The sequence below is a fragment of the Rhinopithecus bieti genome, unplaced genomic scaffold, assembly GCF_001698545.2.
Source record: "Rhinopithecus bieti isolate Rb0 unplaced genomic scaffold, ASM169854v2 scaffold_33121, whole genome shotgun sequence".
Classification (NCBI taxonomy): domain Eukaryota; kingdom Metazoa; phylum Chordata; class Mammalia; order Primates; family Cercopithecidae; genus Rhinopithecus; species Rhinopithecus bieti.
The window spans coordinates 798,100-815,637 of record NW_016814090.1 but is presented as its reverse complement, the minus strand read 5'-3'; the positions used below and the strand labels follow the sequence as shown (position 1 = coordinate 815,637).

The window sequence follows — 17,538 nt, the reverse complement described above, 5'->3', positions numbered from 1 at the left end:
CAATCAGCATTCTAAGTCTCTTTCTAGCTCAATTCCTTCCAACTCATTTTTCTCAATACTTGAGCTGAAAAAGAGCTTCACAGAGGAATTGTGCATTGATGCCATGGCAACTGAGGCATTTATGGGGTACCTACTGTGTGCACTAAGGGAGATGGAAACCTGGGAGGCCCACCTCTAGGGTCTCTTAGTGTCCAGAGGGAAATAAGCCAATCAACCAATACACTAAATTTATGCCACAAAGGTGTCCGTGATGTATTATAGCCAAATGTGCAACCATTTTTTCTTAATATTCTTTTATACTGAGGTATACTTTAAACACAAGAAAATGCTTCAGGTATACAGTTGGATGAGTTTTGACAAACGCATACACCTGTGTAAGTGCCGCTCCAAAAAGACAGTAAACATCCTCTCACCCCAGAAAGTTTCCCACTATTCCTTTCAGTCAACTGCTCTGATTTCTATCACCTAGGTTCGTTTTGCCTGTTCTAGCACTTTATGCATATGGAATCCTACCTTATGGGCTCTTTTGTGTCAGGCTGTTTTTGCTCAACACGATGTTTGAGATTTTTACTTTTTATTTGCTGGCGAGTGTGAGCTAAGCTCCCTGTGTAATGCACTGTGAATACAAGTCACCCATCTGGGAACACGTCCTTCATTTGATCATAAAAGGTGAGGACTGGAAGAGACCTGAAGTCCAGCTATCTCTGAGGACTGCAGGCCCCAAGGGATCCTTCGGGAGTTTTTTTTCTCTCCTTCCCTCAGACTTCCTGAAACAGAAGCTCAGCAATTAGACATCTAATAGGCACCTAGGCTCAGCAAGCAAGTGGGGGCTTTCCTTGGGTTTTCAGTTTTGTTGGCAACTAGCTGGCGCTTTATTGAACTGGCAGTCTGTGCTGCATCTGACCCAGCACAGTGGTGGGGCTGTCGCTGCAAACGGCCGGCTGAGCTCCCGTGTCTTCTTCCGATCACGTCTATGAGCAGAACATGAGGAACAGAGGCTGGGGTGGGTGGCCTCTGGCCCTCAGTCTCCTTGTACTCTACACCCACTGGTGTCCCTTGAGTGGAGCCCTGGGCTCAGTAGAGAATGAACACGGGGCTGGGGTTCTTCCTAGGAGCAAGCCCAGAGGCAGTAGAGCTGGGCAACCAAGGGCTGGCGCCTTGGCTTTGAGGGGCTTGTCTGGGCCACTTTCCTGCGTTTGGCCCAGGTGGATGAGGCTGGGGTTTTGACGGCCAGGCAGGTTGCACTGATTGGGCTGGGCTGGGCTGGTCCCACCCATGGTCTGATTTTTTCCCCCATCTTAGATCATTTGGGGTACCGCCCAGCCTAGCCTGAGTGTAGGGGAATGGCTAATGTAGCTTGATTACCCTGAGAACTGATTTGGTGCCTGAAGCCAGAGTACCTCTCTCTGCCCTGCCATCTCTTTGAAAGCAGCCTCTTGCCTCGCACAGGCCTTCGAGGAATCAATACCCACCAGAATGGCATTTACCATTCTCCTGGTGCCAGGAGAAGCCTCTCTCCTGTTCAAAATCCATTCCCAGAAACCACAGGGGCTCCCTGGGCAAGCGCAAGGGTGAGGCCCTGTCTGAGCTCTGCCCACATCCCCGTGTGACCTTGAGCTTATGGGGCAGCCAGCACCAGCCTCGGCCACCCAGGGCTGTTAGGAGGCCAGGGAAAGCCCTTGGTGATGATGACAGGGGGTTCTGAGTGGACAAGGGACCCTCCTGGGTGCACACGGATGCTGTGAGAGCATCTCCATCCCTCCACTCTGCTAATAGCTCTGTGGGGACATGACTTTCCACTGCCACCCTAGGAGATTTAATCAGGAGAAGAAACTGAAGAGGAGAGAAAGAACTGAAGCCTCAGAGCATAGACATTCTCTCCCGACAACAGGTCCAGCCACATGATCTGAGCACTCACCTCTCCGATTCTGTGCATCCTCTGTGGAGGGGTTCAAGTCCCACCTCTCCCAGGCAGCTTCCCCTGGCTGCTCTGGGCCACACTGACCTCCCACCAGGGAAGCTCAGCCCCTAAGTTCAACCTTGCATTATTCCTGTCCTGGGCAGATCTCTCCCTGGCCCTCTAAGGCGAACCTAGGAGGTCCTAAGGATTTTCACTGTCCTTTTCTGCCCCTCCAGAATAGTAAACAGAGTGAGGAATGGACAAGAGAGGTTGAGAAGCTGTTCTATCAGACTCTGGCTTCGAAAATCACAACTAAATTTTATGTTGGGCTTGGGGCACACCAGGTACCCCTTGGGGAAGTGAAGTTGCAGGGGGAGGCTGTGGCACCAAGCTCCCCAGCCCATGGCTGTGGTTCTTCAGGGAAGGCAGGTGATGGCAGGCAGGGTGGAGAAGGTAAGATAAGTGTTAAAGAATTGAAGTCAGACGGCCCCAGTGTTGTGCCAGGGGTGGTGCCTACCTCCACAAAGCCTGGTCCTGGGACTTTCCCCACACTGGGGGTCCCAGGCTCCGAGAATTGACGTGGGGTCTCTATAAATAGTGTCATTCCATATTGATCATCTTAAAAAGACACGGTATGTTCTAGGCCCACGGAGAGGAGAGTTGTGTCTAAAAATAGTCTCATCCCTAGGAACTGCTGCCAGCCTGAGGCAAGTGGTGTAAGCTGTGTATAGCCGAATGGGCAGTCTGAAGGGGCGGGTCAGAAACAGAGGCACAGAACCTCTCCGTCCCCACCCCATTCCTTCTGCTCCAACCCACAGAGCTCGCCCCATCTCAGGGCCTTTGCACTTGCAGTTCCCTCTGTAACATTCTTTCCCTAGATCTCCTCAGGCTTGGTTCTTTTCATGTTATTCACGTCTCAGTTCAGTCTCCTCCTTTAAGGGGCTTTCCCTGCCCACCCAGTCTAGAGTCACCCCCATGTCTCTCCAACACATTGTCCTGTTGTATTTCCTTCATAGCACTAGCGCCTATCTCAAATTATCTTCTGCATGGATTGGTTTAATGTTATCTCCCTACTTGTATGTAAACTTCATGAGAGCAATTGTTACAGCTTGTCCACCTTCTAGAACCTTCCATGGCCCAATCGCATGAACTCTGCCTCAGACTTCTGCATCAGGGCAGCCTGGGCTGGCAGCAGGCCATGGGGCTCTCCCATCCCAGGCTTCCCCTGCAGCCCTGGCCAGCCCTGTAGTTGGTCTGCTTCCCATAGGGCCCAGCCTCTGTCCACAGGCTACCCACTGGCCCTGCTTTTTCCTCTCTCTGCCTTCTTCATGTATTTAGCCACAGAGCTTTTACTCCAGCTCCCTTCTCCTAATTCTAGGGATACCTGCCTTAGACAACCTCATCTTGTCCCCACATAGGGCTTTCTGGAACACCCTTCTCTCTGCAGAGCAAGGGCTCCCTTCCCTTCTTGCCCGTCACCCACAGCAGGAATCACAGTTCCTGCCATCAAAATCTCCCTCTCGGAGATTCACAGAAAGAGTTATTCCCCCTACCCAGGCCTTCCCAACTGCCCCATGAACAAATAGTAACCACTACACACTTCACTGGCACAATCTTAACTCACAGACCTGCGGCTGAGGGAAAGGCTTTCCTCCTGCACGGCGATGTGCTGCACGGACACGCATGCCTACAGTGTCCACTCAAGGCTCTCCCGACAGCCCTCCCTGACCCCACCCCTCGCCAGCTCCCTTCTATCTCTCTCCTCCCTCTTCAACCATCAAACTCTTTGAAAGAGCTGTCTACACATGCTGTCTCCACGTCCTCACCTCCAGCTCACTTCTCAACCCACTCCAAACTGGGTTCCATTCCCACCAAGTCACTCATTCATTCATTCAACAAGAACCTGTCTGTGCTGGGCATACATTCTGCAGGCGCTGAGTAGAGTTTCTCCTACCAAGGTCACCAGCACCCTCACCATGGCTCGATCTAATGGACACTTCTTTTTAAATTATTCATTCTTTTTCTATCTATTCATGAACTTATGAGAATGCACCTTAAGTCTCTCAGCAGAAGGAAACAGGGCACTTTCCCTCCCCCACTGAGCGGGGCACTCTCCTTGTCTTCTGTAGCACCTCCTACTCCTGGCTTTCTTCCTACCTCTCTGGCTGCTCCTTCTCAGCCTTCTCTGCAGACTTCTCCTGCTTTGATGGTTGGAGTGTTTCTGGGCTCCTGACTCAACCCCCTTCCTTCTTACCCTCTACACCACGTTAGAATCACCTGAGTGCTTTCAAAACTCCTGATGCCCAGGCCCCATCCCAGGGCCAAATGAATTAGCACGTCTAGGGGTAGAGCCTGAGCATAGGTATTTTTATTTAAAGCTTTCCAAGTGATGCTAATGTCACCAGGATTGAGAACCCCAGGTCTGTACTCTCGCTGGGCAATCTAATTCAGTACCATGTCTCCAATGACCAACCTCTGCTGAAGACTCAAAGTTTCCATTTCCAGCCCAGATCTCCATCCTGAACATACTTCCTTCCTGGGCCCTTCCCTCCAACTACCTTCTGGATATCGGCATCTGTCCTCGGAAGTACACCAGGTTCAAATCAGAACCATGAAACATCTGTCACTTCTCCTTTGCTCTTCATCAAGTTTGCCAACCCAAATTTAACCTGCCCATTCTTCTTCTCATGGTGCGCCAGGGGGCAGCACACCTCACTTAGTGAGACATTGGAGGTGGGGAATGGAAGAGCATCATGTCACTTGACAGAGAAGGAAGATGGGACACCATAAGTTCTATTACCTGTGGTAAACTGCCAGTCACCTCTCCTTCAATGGAAAGACTTCGGATGACACCCGTAGTCTGAGCTGGGGAGGTGGTAGAGTACACAGCAGATATTGACACTTGGGCTCAAACCCAAGTTCTGCTACTTAGAAAATGTGATGGTATGCAACTATTTAACCTTTCTGGACCCCCAGTTTCACCATCTGCAAAATGGCCATTATGATGGTCCCTATCTCTAGGGTTGATGCAAGGATTCAGTGAGATTAACCTTATAAAGCGCTTAGTGCCATGCCTGGCCTGCAGAAAGCACTCAGTGAATGTTAGCTATTTTTAGTAACATTACTGAGGATAAATTCCCAATTCCTGAGCAGAGCTCACAAGGGCCCCCGTGACTGTGACCTTGGCTTTAACTCCGCTCTTCTCTTCCTCACACCATGGGGCCCAACGAATCACTCAACTAATAATTGTGCTGTTTCACATTTCTGTGCTTTTGTACATACTGGTCCTAACAGCTAGACTACATTGTTCTTGCCTGGAAAACTCCTATTCACCCTTCAAAACCCAGTGTGGAAGGTTATTTTTGTTAGAATAAGACTCTTGACTATCCCAGTCAAAGGCAACCACCTCTCCTGTGAGTGGGCTCTGGGGACACACTTCTATCACTGCACACCCTTCCAATAACCTTCCCAAGAGTGAGCAGAAGCCAGCCTCCTCTGAACAGAACACAGACTGCAATTTGGCACTGTCCCTGGCTGCCCTCAGGACTCCCTTCTCTTTGGATTGCCTGGGCACCAGCCTCCGCTGTTCCCCCATCCCCAGCTGTCTCTGGTGCTTCCCACCAGTCCTCCGAGCCCAATCTTCATGCTGAGTGAGTCAATCCTAGAATTTTTCCTGGGGAGCTTTGATCAACACACAGAGAGGGGGCTGAGCACCTTAGAGCACAGCAGCTGCCCATGCCACATTGGGCTGAATGCTGGCTCTTGGCACCCCTGGGCCAGTTCCCCTTCTGCCTAGATCCTCCTGGCTCAGTTCTAGGATCTCAAGGTATCTTCACACTGAGTGGTGCCCCCAATCCACTGATTCTCTAGATGACTTTGAATAGGTCCTTGAGCTCCTCTGGGCCTCAGTATCCCCACTTGTATAATATGGTGGTGATGACATGATTAAAAGTTTAATGAGGCTCTTTTCAGCACAGAGCTGGACACTGTAACGTAGAATCTGTGTTCCACACCCTGGCTGTCTGTCGCCTGACTTCACTCTCTCCATGCTCCTGCGACAGCAGCCTGACCACCCTCATTCCACCTCTCACTCATTACCATCAATTCATGTGCACCTGCCCAATTCTAACCGAGTGGAGTTGAGGGCAGCGGCAAGGGCCTGGGCCCCCAGTAGCTGGGGCCTCTGCTGCTCGGGGTCCCACTAGATCCTGAAGGATGGTGGGAACTTGGGAGAGGGCTTGGGATGCCATGGCATGGTGGGGGTCACGTGGTGTGACTGTCGGGATGATACTGCCTAGGCTCACTGGGAGACACACCTGGGGTCTCAGCAGGAGGCGAGCAGATGCCTGGGAATGGAACATAGGCCCCGGACCTTAAGAGAAGATAGATCCCATGGCCCGGGGCTGGGCTGAAGGCACGAAGGAGCACAAGAGTGAGTCCTGCACTATCTTAGCCATGGCGTCCTGATCTGGCTGTGCGCTGCTCTCCAACAGGTGTTTGCAAGTCAGGCCTACAGCCAGGGACTTGTCCCCAACATCATGTTCCCCCATCCTCATCACCACCACTAACAGTCCCCACACCTCTGGCCCCCACCAGCCCTTGGCATCTCGGTCAAGGCTTGACACCTCCACTTTCTTCCAGGGCGCCACCAAAGACGATCAAATAACACAGAGGTCAAGAGCCACCTCCTATCAGGGTGCGTGGATCTGTCCGGCTCAGAGAGAGGGGAGCAGAGAACTCTCGCCAATCTCAGCGCACAGAGATCTCTACCCCTTCGAGAAGCACAGAGATCAGATAGAGGAGATGCGGCCCCTTTAGGGCGTCAAAGGGCACCGAGATCTCTGTGTGGTCTAAGCGCGCAGAGCTGTCGTCCCACAGAGAGGACAGCCCCAGCGGACGGTTCCCCCTGGGCCCAGAGAAAGGGGGTGCGTGGCTTCCTCCCCCATATCCAGCCCTGCTCAGTCAGCCCCCGCAACTCCCGCTCTCTGGAACCACATTCACTGCGCGCCCAGTCGCCGCTCTGACCTTGGGGTCTCCAGCCTCCGGAATCCGGGTCCCAATCCCAGACCCTCCCCGAGCCTGCGCCAGGGATGACCGGGAAGCTGGGGCCGCAGCTCCCCCTCCCCCGCTCGACAGCGCACCGGGAAACCCGGAAGGAAAGGGAAGGGAAGGGGGGCGCACGGTGATTAGAGACGTCTCCCCCGGGGATCCCCTCTAGCCGGGCGGATCTGCGCCCCTTCTCCCCCTCCGTTTCTCTGGGGCACTGATCGGGGAGGGAGCGGCTGGGCGGACCCGGGCAGGGGAGGAGCACGCTGGGGCTGCAGGCTTCGGCCCTCGGGGAGGAAAGTTGGGCGGCGGCAGGCGGAGGGGGCTCCGGCCCGGCCAGGGCTGCCGGGCGCGGGGCGCTCGCTCACCCTGCTGGTCCCGCGGCTCCGGGGGGGGCGGGCTGCTGCTCGGCACGGACTCGCTCGGAGCGGGGCTCGGGCACGAGCGGCAGGCTCCAGCGGCCCCGGGGGAGCGATCCCACATCCTACGGGCGCGCCGCCGTTCTAGGCTCGCGGCTTCTTTTCGGGGGCTCCCAGGCTGGGGCCAGGCGGCGCGCGGGCCTCGGGTTGGGGCGGGGTTCGGGGGCGGGGTCGGGGCGGGCCCCGCCTGGGCTCGGCCTGGGGCTTGGGCCCGCGGGCTATTCGCCTCCGCCCCAGAGCGACGCGCCCTAGGCTCCGCACGTGCGCTCCGCCCGCTCGGAGGGGGTACACACAGGCTTCCCGCGGGGCGCACACTCCCCACACTGACGCCGGGGCGCACACCCACAGACAGCCGCCCACGCGGCTGGCGGACCAGACAGACACAGCGGGGGTACACCACACCCGACCCGGGGATCGCTTTGCCACAGATGGCCACCCCGCGGACGCGGACAGGCACACAGTTAACAACACTGGCATATACACATCAGCACAACGCCGGAGTATACACACACACACACACACAACACACACACACACACACAACCTTGCTGACTTGGGAAGGCTACACCAGACACCCACCCACACACCACAGTGGACCCCATGGGCGTATACTGACATCATAGCCGAGGACAGACATCACGCTGCCCCATAGGCATAACCTGCACTGACACAGACAGCACTACATGCAACCCTGAGACAGATACACACCCCACACCCCCCACACAGACACAGACAGACACATTCATGTCACACACACTGACACTGAGGAAGACATTCTGACAAACTTAGACACCACATGATTAGACACACATCCACTGACACACTACATAGAGACACATACACTCACTCCGAAACACACCTTTCCTGGAGACCACTTAGTGATGCCATCAGAAATCCTGCACAACGGTACACACCTACCGAACACACTGGACGCACATGCTCACAGAACCAAACACACACCCAGACCCAGAAGGAGCAGGCAACAAACACCGGAGACACCCACACGGCACACGCCAAACACACACCACACATATATACATACATATATGTATGTATATGTGTACCTGGAGTCACATACCCTCACACCAACTGTTTCTCTCTCAGAGACATGGTCACAGGCACACACACACGGAGACATACGCTGACAAACAGTTGCTCACACGCCCATGCCCAGGACCTATGGGGACACATTTCTTGTTTAAACAAAACAGGCCATCAGGGCAACCCGCTTGGGTCCCCTTCCACGCTGTAGAAGCTTTGTTCTTTCCCTCTTCACATTAAATCTTGCTGCTTGTCAAAACAACAACAACAAAAACAAAACACAAACGAAACAAAACAGGTCATCAGCTTTTGCCCACTGATCACTACAGTCATTGGTAGTGATGGTACACTTTTCTGCCACATTTTCAGGGCTCCCAGAAGCAAGAACCGCTCTTAGAGAGCCAAATGGGTGCCAGGGTGGGCACAGAGGTGCTGGGTTTGGGATCCCAGAGGCTGGGACCTGCTCCTCCATGATGGGGATCTTGGAGAGGTGGGAGGGCAACGAAGTGGGTGGGGGACAGTATCAGTTTGCGACCTGGGTGTGGGGCTTCGTTGGACGCCTTAGGTACATACGGAGAGGCTGCTCTGATTGCGGGAACGGATCAGTAAGAAAGTCAGTCTACAGGAAAGTTCAGGACACGGGCCTCTCCGGCCCTGAATTGAGTGGGGTGTTTGGGGTACGGACTGATGGACCACAGGTCGGCTGCCAGTCTTTAGCGCCTGACGAGCCTCAGGTTGGCTAGCAGCTCCCACTATCGGCCAGAAGGGGAAGTGCAGGCAATGTCAACGTTTCAGCCCCCGTGCGGTACCGCCTTCCCAGAGTCACACCTACCAGGCAGGAGAGTACAGTAGCAGGAAGGTCCTACCTTCCCTAAGAACTTCCCTCACGGGCTTCTCTGCCTCAGAATAAAGATTCTACTTGCAAACTGACATTGGGTCAAGCAGGAGACAAGGCTAGGATAGAAGCTGCTGGGGGTAGGGGTGGAGACCTGCCTCTCCTCCTTCCATATGTAGCAGAAGTGGGGTTTTCAGTTTCCTGTTTAGTATTGGGCAACTAGATGTTGCCAGCAGGAGAGGCGGGCTGAGCCTGGTAAGTCTACATGCACCCTGAATTTAAACAGGGGGAGAGAAGCCCAGGGGATGGGGAACCAGAGCTCTGACCCTGTAGAAGTTCACCCATAAAAGCACACCTTGTGGTCCAAGAGAGGCCTCAGAGTGCAGAGAAAGGCAACAGGTGTCTGGAGACAGGCACTTCTTACAAAGAGCCCTTGCCAAAATCTTGGCTACTCCCTTCTCTTTGCCAGACCCTATTTAAATTTTTTGTTTTGTTGCGTGAGACGGAGTCTTGCACTATCTCCGGGGCTGAAATGCAGTGGTGTGATCTTGGCTTGCTGCAACCTCCACCTCCCGGGTTCAAGCAATCCTCCTGCTTCAGCCTCCTGAGTGTCTGGGATTACAGGCGCTTATCACCATGCCCAGCTAATTTTTTGTATTTTTAGTAGAGTCGGGGTTTCACCATGTTGGCCAGGCTGGTCTTGAACTCCTGACCTCGTGGTTCCCCCACCTCAGCCTCCCAAAGTGCTGGGATTACAGGCGTGAGCCACCATGCCTGGCTAACCCTATTGAATTAAAGCAATAAGAGGAACATGTCATTGGCTGTCAGAGATAAATGTTTTTAAAAACTAGTATTTCCTTTATTCACCCCTCAGTTTCGCCCAAGGTTTGCCTTTACTTTGCCTCAGGTTCAAAGTTGGGTTAACCACATCATTACTCCTCTCTTGTGTTTTTGTTTTATTTCTTCCCCCATCATCACTCCACTGCCATCTCCTTCTCCACACAGGCACCTCTCTAAGAGCTAAAGTAGGTCTTTATGTGCACATCCTTGTAAAACAGGTAGTATTGTTGTTTGTGCATATGCGTTTTCTCTTCTAACAGCCCAAAGCTTTCCTTTTTATGTTTTACTTCTATTGAACCTACATAATGGAAAACTGCACAAATCCTAAGTGTTCACTTGAAAGGGTTTTCTGTTGTTGAACACATCCGTGTGACCAGTACAACACAGAAACCAAACGTTATCAGTACCACAGAAGACCTCTTTGTGCTCTCTTTCTGTCACCACCACTACACCCACCCAGAGTTAACTACTACAGTCACATCAAATTCCCCTTGCTAGTTTTGCCTGGTTTTGATATTTATTTGAAGTGGAGTTGTGTAATAGGAGCTCTTTTGTGTCTGGCTTCTTTTGATCAGCTTTATGCTCACGAGAGTCACATGTTGCTGCTTGTTGTAGTTCATTCATTCTTGTTGCTGTACAGAATCCTATTGTATGCATATACAAGACTTTACCCATTCTACTGCTGATGAGCATTTGGGTAGTTTCTAGTTTGGGGTTCGTGAGTAGCACACCTATGAACATTCTAGTACATAAATTTTGATGAACATATGTACCCATTTCTGCCAGGTACATATCTGGGAGTGGAATTGCTGAGTCACAGGATAGTGTGTGTTCACTTTTAGCAGATGTTGCTGGACAGTTTTCCATAGTGGTTCCACCAATATTCACTCCACCAGCAGTGAATGTATGCATTATTTAACACTTAATTCTTTTGTCATTTTCATTTTATCCCCTTCAGTGGGTGTGCAGAGGTTTCATATTCTGGGTTTAATGGGCATTTCCCTGATGACTAATGAAATTGAGTACATTTTTTATGATTAATGGCCATTGGTGTGTATGTGCTTTTTATTTATATAAATGGGTATTGTTCTAGATTTCCTTCTTTTCCTTATGTTTCTCCCTCAGCACCCTGCTTTTGAGTTGTATCTGTGATAGCTGCAGAATGTTCTGTATTCTGCATCCATGACACTTTATTAATCCATTCCCCTCAAGGTGAGAGATTGAAGAAGGTAAGTAACTGTTTTGTGTTCCTGTTTTCTTCACTCTGCTAATTCCAGGAGTGGAGGTGGACAACGAAGCAAGTGCGGTCTCAGATCCATAAACAGTCAGGACCAGGAGGCATCTTAGACGGTGGAGGTGCAGGTTGGGGCTAAGAACAGGAGGCCTGGGGGAAAGGCCGCACAAAGGCCAGCAGACCCAGAAACGCCTTGCCCAGTGCTCCCTGGCAGAGGCTGGTCCTCCCTCATACAGATGACTATCTCTGAGCTCTAGATGGGGGCATCTGGCACAGTGGAGGCAGGCTCAAGGAGCCTTACTGAAAGTAAGGGAGTCTAGTGAGAACGCTGGTTTCCTCCTTCTGCTGGGTGCTGGAACTCTGACTCTTACGTGCACTTCCCACTAGGCAGGGGGCTGGGAAATTTCACATTGAGACACTGACCAGCCCAAGAGAAAAGATCTCTGATACTGGGCACCAACATTACCATCTATACTGCCCACTTGTCAAGAGACTCTGCCTGCTCCACATTCATTCCCACCCTTCTTTCTCCTTGCCTGCCTCTCCCATGAAGGCTGTAAGAGGCAAAGAATATTTGCCTTTCCAGTTTTTCCAATACCTAGTGGTGGCCATGTAACTTGATGAGGGCCAAGGGTCAGAAGCAAACCTCTGCTGGGGAAGGGCAGCATCTGAGAGAGCATTTGTTTTCCTGGTAAAAGAGGACAAGAGCTGCTGACTCTACTGCTGTCCTCTTGTTGATTCTCCCCACCTTGAATGAGGACATGATGCTTGGAGCTGACAAAATCTCTCTCAGCCTTGAAGGGAAGGCTGGGAGATTTGCAGAAACATTGGCCCTGATGAAAGTGAACCATAGAACTAACGTCTTTGTACTTCTCTTTCACTTTTTTTTTTTTTTTTTTTTGAGATGGAGTCTTGCTCTGTTGCCCAGGCTGGAGTGCAGTGGTGCGATCTTGGCTCACTGCAACCTCCACCTCCAGGGTTCAAACGATTCTCCTGCCTCAGCCTCCTGAGTAACTGGAATTACAGGCATGCGTCACCACACCCGGCTAATTTTTGGATTTTTAATAAAGACAGGGTTTCACCATGTTAGCCAGGCTGGTCTCGAACTCCTGACTTCATGATCTGCCTGCCTCAACCTCCTGAAGTGCTGGGATTACAGGCGTGAGCCACCGCGCCCAGCCTTGTCTTTCACTCTTTGTTTAAACAAATAAGACAGGATTCTCTGCCACCTGTAGCCAGATTGTGTTGGGTGAGTAGGGGCCTGGTAGCTCAATTGCTCTGAATACAAACTGTTTACTAGGTCTCGTGTTTTTAATCTCACTCTTCCTCCCCATTTTTGAAGGTACCGAATGCCTGGAGTCCTGAGAACTTTCCAGGGTTTTGAAGAGAGTGGCTACCCCTTGCTTTCTTTTGCCAGCTTTCTCTCTGCAGGCACACTCTGCTCTGGCAGTTACGACTCAAACTTCCAGGAAGTTGTCATCATATCCGCTGTTGGCCCCTCTTCTGTACCTTTTGTCCTTTTACAATTATTTCACTGTTGGTTGGGGACGGTGGCTCATGCCTGTAATCCCAGCACTTTGGGATGCTGAGGCGGGCGGATCACCTGAGGTCAGGAGTTCGAGACCAACCTGGTCAACATGGTGAAACCCGTCTCTACCAAAAATACAAAAATTAGCCGGATGTGGTGGTAGATACCTGTAATCCCAGCTACTCGGGAAGCTGAGGCAGGACAATCACTTGAATCTGGGAGGCAGAAGTTGCAGTGAGCCAAGATCGCACCACTGCACTCCAGCCTGGGTAACAGAATGAGACCCTGTCTCAGAACAAACAAATAAACAAACAAAATTATTTCACTGTCATTTTAGTGACATTTCAATAGATATCTTCCACTATATTTTGAAGAAAGTCTTCCATTTCAGTTTCTACCCCAGGTAGTTTTAAGTAGTAATCAGATACTACCCTCATGGGTTGTGAGCATTCTTGCTTTATTTTGAAGGCCTGAGCAGTTGAGACCCTCTATCTTAGAAGGGGCAGAGAAAAAATAAATGTATTCAAGGTCAAGGCCATGACCTGCTGCCAAAGGGCTGGTGACCCGATCCTGCATTTATACCTAGACAATGGACAAGGTAATGCTCTTATCTGAGGGACCATTCCCATGCGGGAAGCATCTGCTGTCTCTTACATGTACTCTCAGCCCAAGTCAGACACACATGCCCTTGCCTCTACTGGTGGCCCTAGTAACTCAAATAATGCCAGTCTGCAATACTGCAAATGAGGACGAGTCGCCCCTTCCTCAAGACACTTGCCTGCCATCTGCTGGAAAGTTGAGAGAAAATAAAAATCTCTGATGAGTAGGAATGTGCATAATAGTAACCCAGGTTGTGTGAAGCATGACGGTCCATGGCATTGGCTCCTGCCTCCACCTGTCTCATCTCCTTGCTACAAAATGCAGTCCTTCACCTATCAGCTCTGGCCATTGTAGTGACTAGGGAGCAGGATTTGGAGGGCCAGAAGCCTAGATAGGATTCTTCACTTATAACCCATGTGACCTTGTATTAAACACATAACCCTTCTGGGTCTTACTCTACTCATATATAAAATGAGACAATTCTATACTTACCTAGTTGAGTTGTTAAGAGGAGCAAATTAAATAATATGGGAAGATGTTTTAAAAATAAATATTTTACAGATTGAATTTGACAGTCATACTATCTAAAGCCTATTCATCCTTTGCTTTCGATTGGGTTCCCTAAAAACCCTAAAAACAGACTCTAAAATGGAGATTCGCATGCAGGAAGTTTCTAGGGAGTGCACTTGGAAACAATATTTGTAAGGATGTGAGAGAAGCAGGGTTGGGCAGAGGAAGTTGAACTCTAATGCAGTTGCAACCAAAGCCTCAGCCAAGCCTCCTAGAAGCTGGGATGATCAGGAATTGGGATGACCCCTTGGAGTTGTCCCAATGTTAGGCCAGAGTCGTGTGAGCAAGCTTGTCTACCTTCATTTCAACCAGTCATCGGCAGTGGCCTGCTCCTGATGAGAGGCCATAACCTTGGGTGAGCAGCTCCCATGAGGCAAGGGCAATGTCCAGAGAGGGGCACAGCTGGGAGCCATCAGCAGCCACACTCCTGGCAGCTGGAGGAGGAGCAAGATGGAGGAACTCCATTCTAAGAGGGGCTCTGGGCAACTCACTGCAGCATGCTCTCTTCCCTCGGTTGGATATGTGGAGTCGGGGGTGTTGTTTGTGCACGCAATATGGAAGCCATAAGAAAAAGAGCCAATCATTGATTCTGTACATTACACAGCCTTCCTGGGTCTGAGCTTTGTAGGGTAAGAAGCACCAGACTGCTGTGGCCGGGGTGGGTCTCCTGGGCATTATCCCTTTCACTCAGCTGGCCTTTCTGGCAGCTGAATCTGCCCAAAGCATATTCTATTCAAAGCATAGTCTCAAGTCCACATGGGGTGATCTGCTTCGCCATGTTCCATTACATTCCACTGGGGACATATGATCACCCTGAGTTCTGCCACCTTCATAAAGGTGTGATGGTTGTCCTTTGTTTTGTCATATTTCACATCAGGGCAGTAGTGTAGTTGTGTAAGAGGGTCAGGGTGAGAGATTTAGAGGCTGCAGATCCAGAATCCTGGTTCCTGAATTCATCCCACAGATGTATTTTTGGGGGCAGGGAGACTGGTGTGCAGGTAAAGTGTGTCAAATAGTTTATAGCAATGTGAATATCTTTGTCTGTAACATGCACTCTCCGGGTCTCTTTGATCCCCACCATTCTGTGTTGTATTATGTTTATTAAATTATCTGCCTGGCTCTGCCAGCATTTGCGATTTTCTTTCTTGGATTAGACCAAGCAGCACCAAGAGGATTGTGGAGCACCCAGTGTGACCACACGAACTAGGCTCAGAAGGAGCTGGGTAGGCTCTGGGCAGGCTGCATGCTGCAATGAGCAAGCAGACAGGGACAGGAATGGGGCTGAGGATGGAGGGGAGGGTGACGTTGGTTACAGAGGAGCTAGTGAGCTGTGTTCGGAGCTGGAGACTCTCACTGGATGGGAACTGTGTTTGGGCATTGGGTTTCCACCAGCGTTTTATTTTTATACATTTGAGAAGTGTTTTTATTGATACACACACACAACATGGATGAATCTTAAATTTGTTGTGTTAGGTGAAAGAAACCAGCCTCAAAAGGTTTTGTAGATGTTATGAATTCATTTATGTGGCATTTCGGGGAAGGTAAAATTAAAGGAACAGGAAACATCAGTGGCCGTGGGGGCTGGGGGTGGAGGGAGGTGTGGGCTGACGACAGAGGGGCAGAGTGAGGGAGGGAGCATTTTAGGGTGATGGGATGTTCTGTATCTTGACCTTGATGGTGGTTCCATGACTCTGCATTTGTCAAAACTCACAGAACTGGACACCAAAAGGAATGAATTTCCCTGAATGTAAATTAAAATATAAATAAATAAATGGTTTAAAAAAACAAGAAAGGAGGCATTTTTACCTTTGTGAGCGGAAGTGGTGCTTCCTTCAGGAATGTGTGAGTGTGTGGGTGTGTGTGGAGTGGAGGAGAAACAGGAGATATCTCTGGCTCTTAGAGAGATGGTAGTCAGAGCTGCCGTTCTGGAACAGTCCCTGGATTTCAGGTATTTCATCTCTGCTGCTCTGTACATAAGCCTGGTCTAGGGGCTCTCGTTGCCCAGAAACAGTAGTTTGGACTTTGAAACAAAAGACTGTGTTTTGTTTTGTTAATCAGACGTTTTCTCCTTAACGCACTCTTCGCTCTCTCTTTGGTGGTAGAGAAGAGGGAGGGAGCCGATGAGCGAGGGAGCCAGTGATCCCACGCTGGGGGCACTCCTGAGCCTCCCCCTCAGTTCCATTCCTTCCCCAGCATCCAGATTTCTAAAAATAAAAACATCAGGGATGTGGAAAGAGGATTGGATACAGGGTCAGCAGAGCCATTGACTTAAGTCCCAGTACTACATAGGATAGCTGAGAGGCTGCCCCAGGCCTCAGTTTCCCCATCTCTAGGGGCAAAATTGTGGGATTCTGAAATCCTCCAGTTGCCCCACCCCACTCAGCAAGAATGCAGTCATAATGAATGAAGGAGGCACACAAGGAGCAACTCAGCGTCTCCTGCTGCGGTTCCCCTGCCTGGGGCTACCTCCTTCACTTCTGCAGCCAAATGCTAACAGGAGTCCCAGGTGTCCTAGCCCACCCCGTGCTGCCTGAGATTAGTGAATGAACAAAGGTGTTAGACCTGAGAAGAGAATTCAGGAGACTTTGGTTCTTTTTTTTTTTTTTCACTGAAAGTCAATGCTTCGGGCCAGAAAATGCTTAGACCTGGCAGTGGCTGACAAAAGCTGCCTGTTGTCAGCAAGTGTATCGGCTTCTGAAAGAGATAAGAGGCAGGGGGCTGGAGTGCAGGCTTCTCAAGTGAACGCTGACAGGAGAACAGAAGAGCTGCCTCCCACTCTCACTAGCACGGAGATCCGGGCTGCCAGGGCGGAGACGTCAACCATTCCAGCCCCCACACTGCTCTGATGAAGGGAGACAGGTCTGGGCACCGGCAGTGACCTGCCTAGGGCCTGCAAGTGGCAGCGGCTGTTGCTGGGGTCCCTGGGGAGAGTCTGGGGACCTGTCCGCCTGAATGTGTACTGGGGAAGAGTGGAGCTACTCTGGACTTAGCTGTGAAATGGAGGCAGCCTTGTAATTTCTGAGCGCTGTGGAGAACAGAATCCCTGTGGCTCCCATTCTGAGAAAGGAGTGTTGGGGGCCCAATCAGCCACAACTCCCAGGGAGGTTGGCTTCAGCCTGGGCCAACTTTGGGGCCACATCCTTATTGATGGGCCTTTCCATGGGAACAGGGTGAACACAGGGCTTGCCGTTTGTTCTTTTGGAAGTTTCTACTGAATAGCTCTCATTCATTTCCAGGGTCCAGACATTAGCTGTAATGCCTTTTAGGTCCCCACCTGGGATGCTTCTCCCAGGCAGATAAATATCCAATAGAAATGCATTCTCCTATGGTTGTTGTCAAGCCTCTGGGGGTGGACAGCAGGGAGAGGACCTCCATTTGCCTCCTGGCTCATGTGCCTGGTCTATACCTGTTGGATCACACTAAGAAGCAAAATTGAACTGTTTAATGCTTCTGAGGCTGAGTGGATGGGACACTCAGCCTCAACTTCAACGTCCTTCTAGTGCACCTTTCTGTACCCAAGCCAGA

General features: G+C 51.0%; 1 protein-coding gene across 2 annotated transcripts in view; it reads right to left on the bottom strand.

Moving 5' to 3' along the window:
* The window catches only part of SCN5A (sodium voltage-gated channel alpha subunit 5), a 102,758-nt gene extending 99,207 nt beyond the window's left edge, over positions 1–3,551 (bottom strand). For both annotated transcript variants that reach the window (XM_017849654.1, XM_017849653.1), the window contains exon 1: positions 3,529–3,551. The gene's annotated coding sequence lies outside the window, so the exon portion shown is untranslated. The remainder of the gene's footprint in view (positions 1–3,528) is intronic.
* Between the last annotated feature and the right edge of the window lie 13,987 nt (positions 3,552–17,538).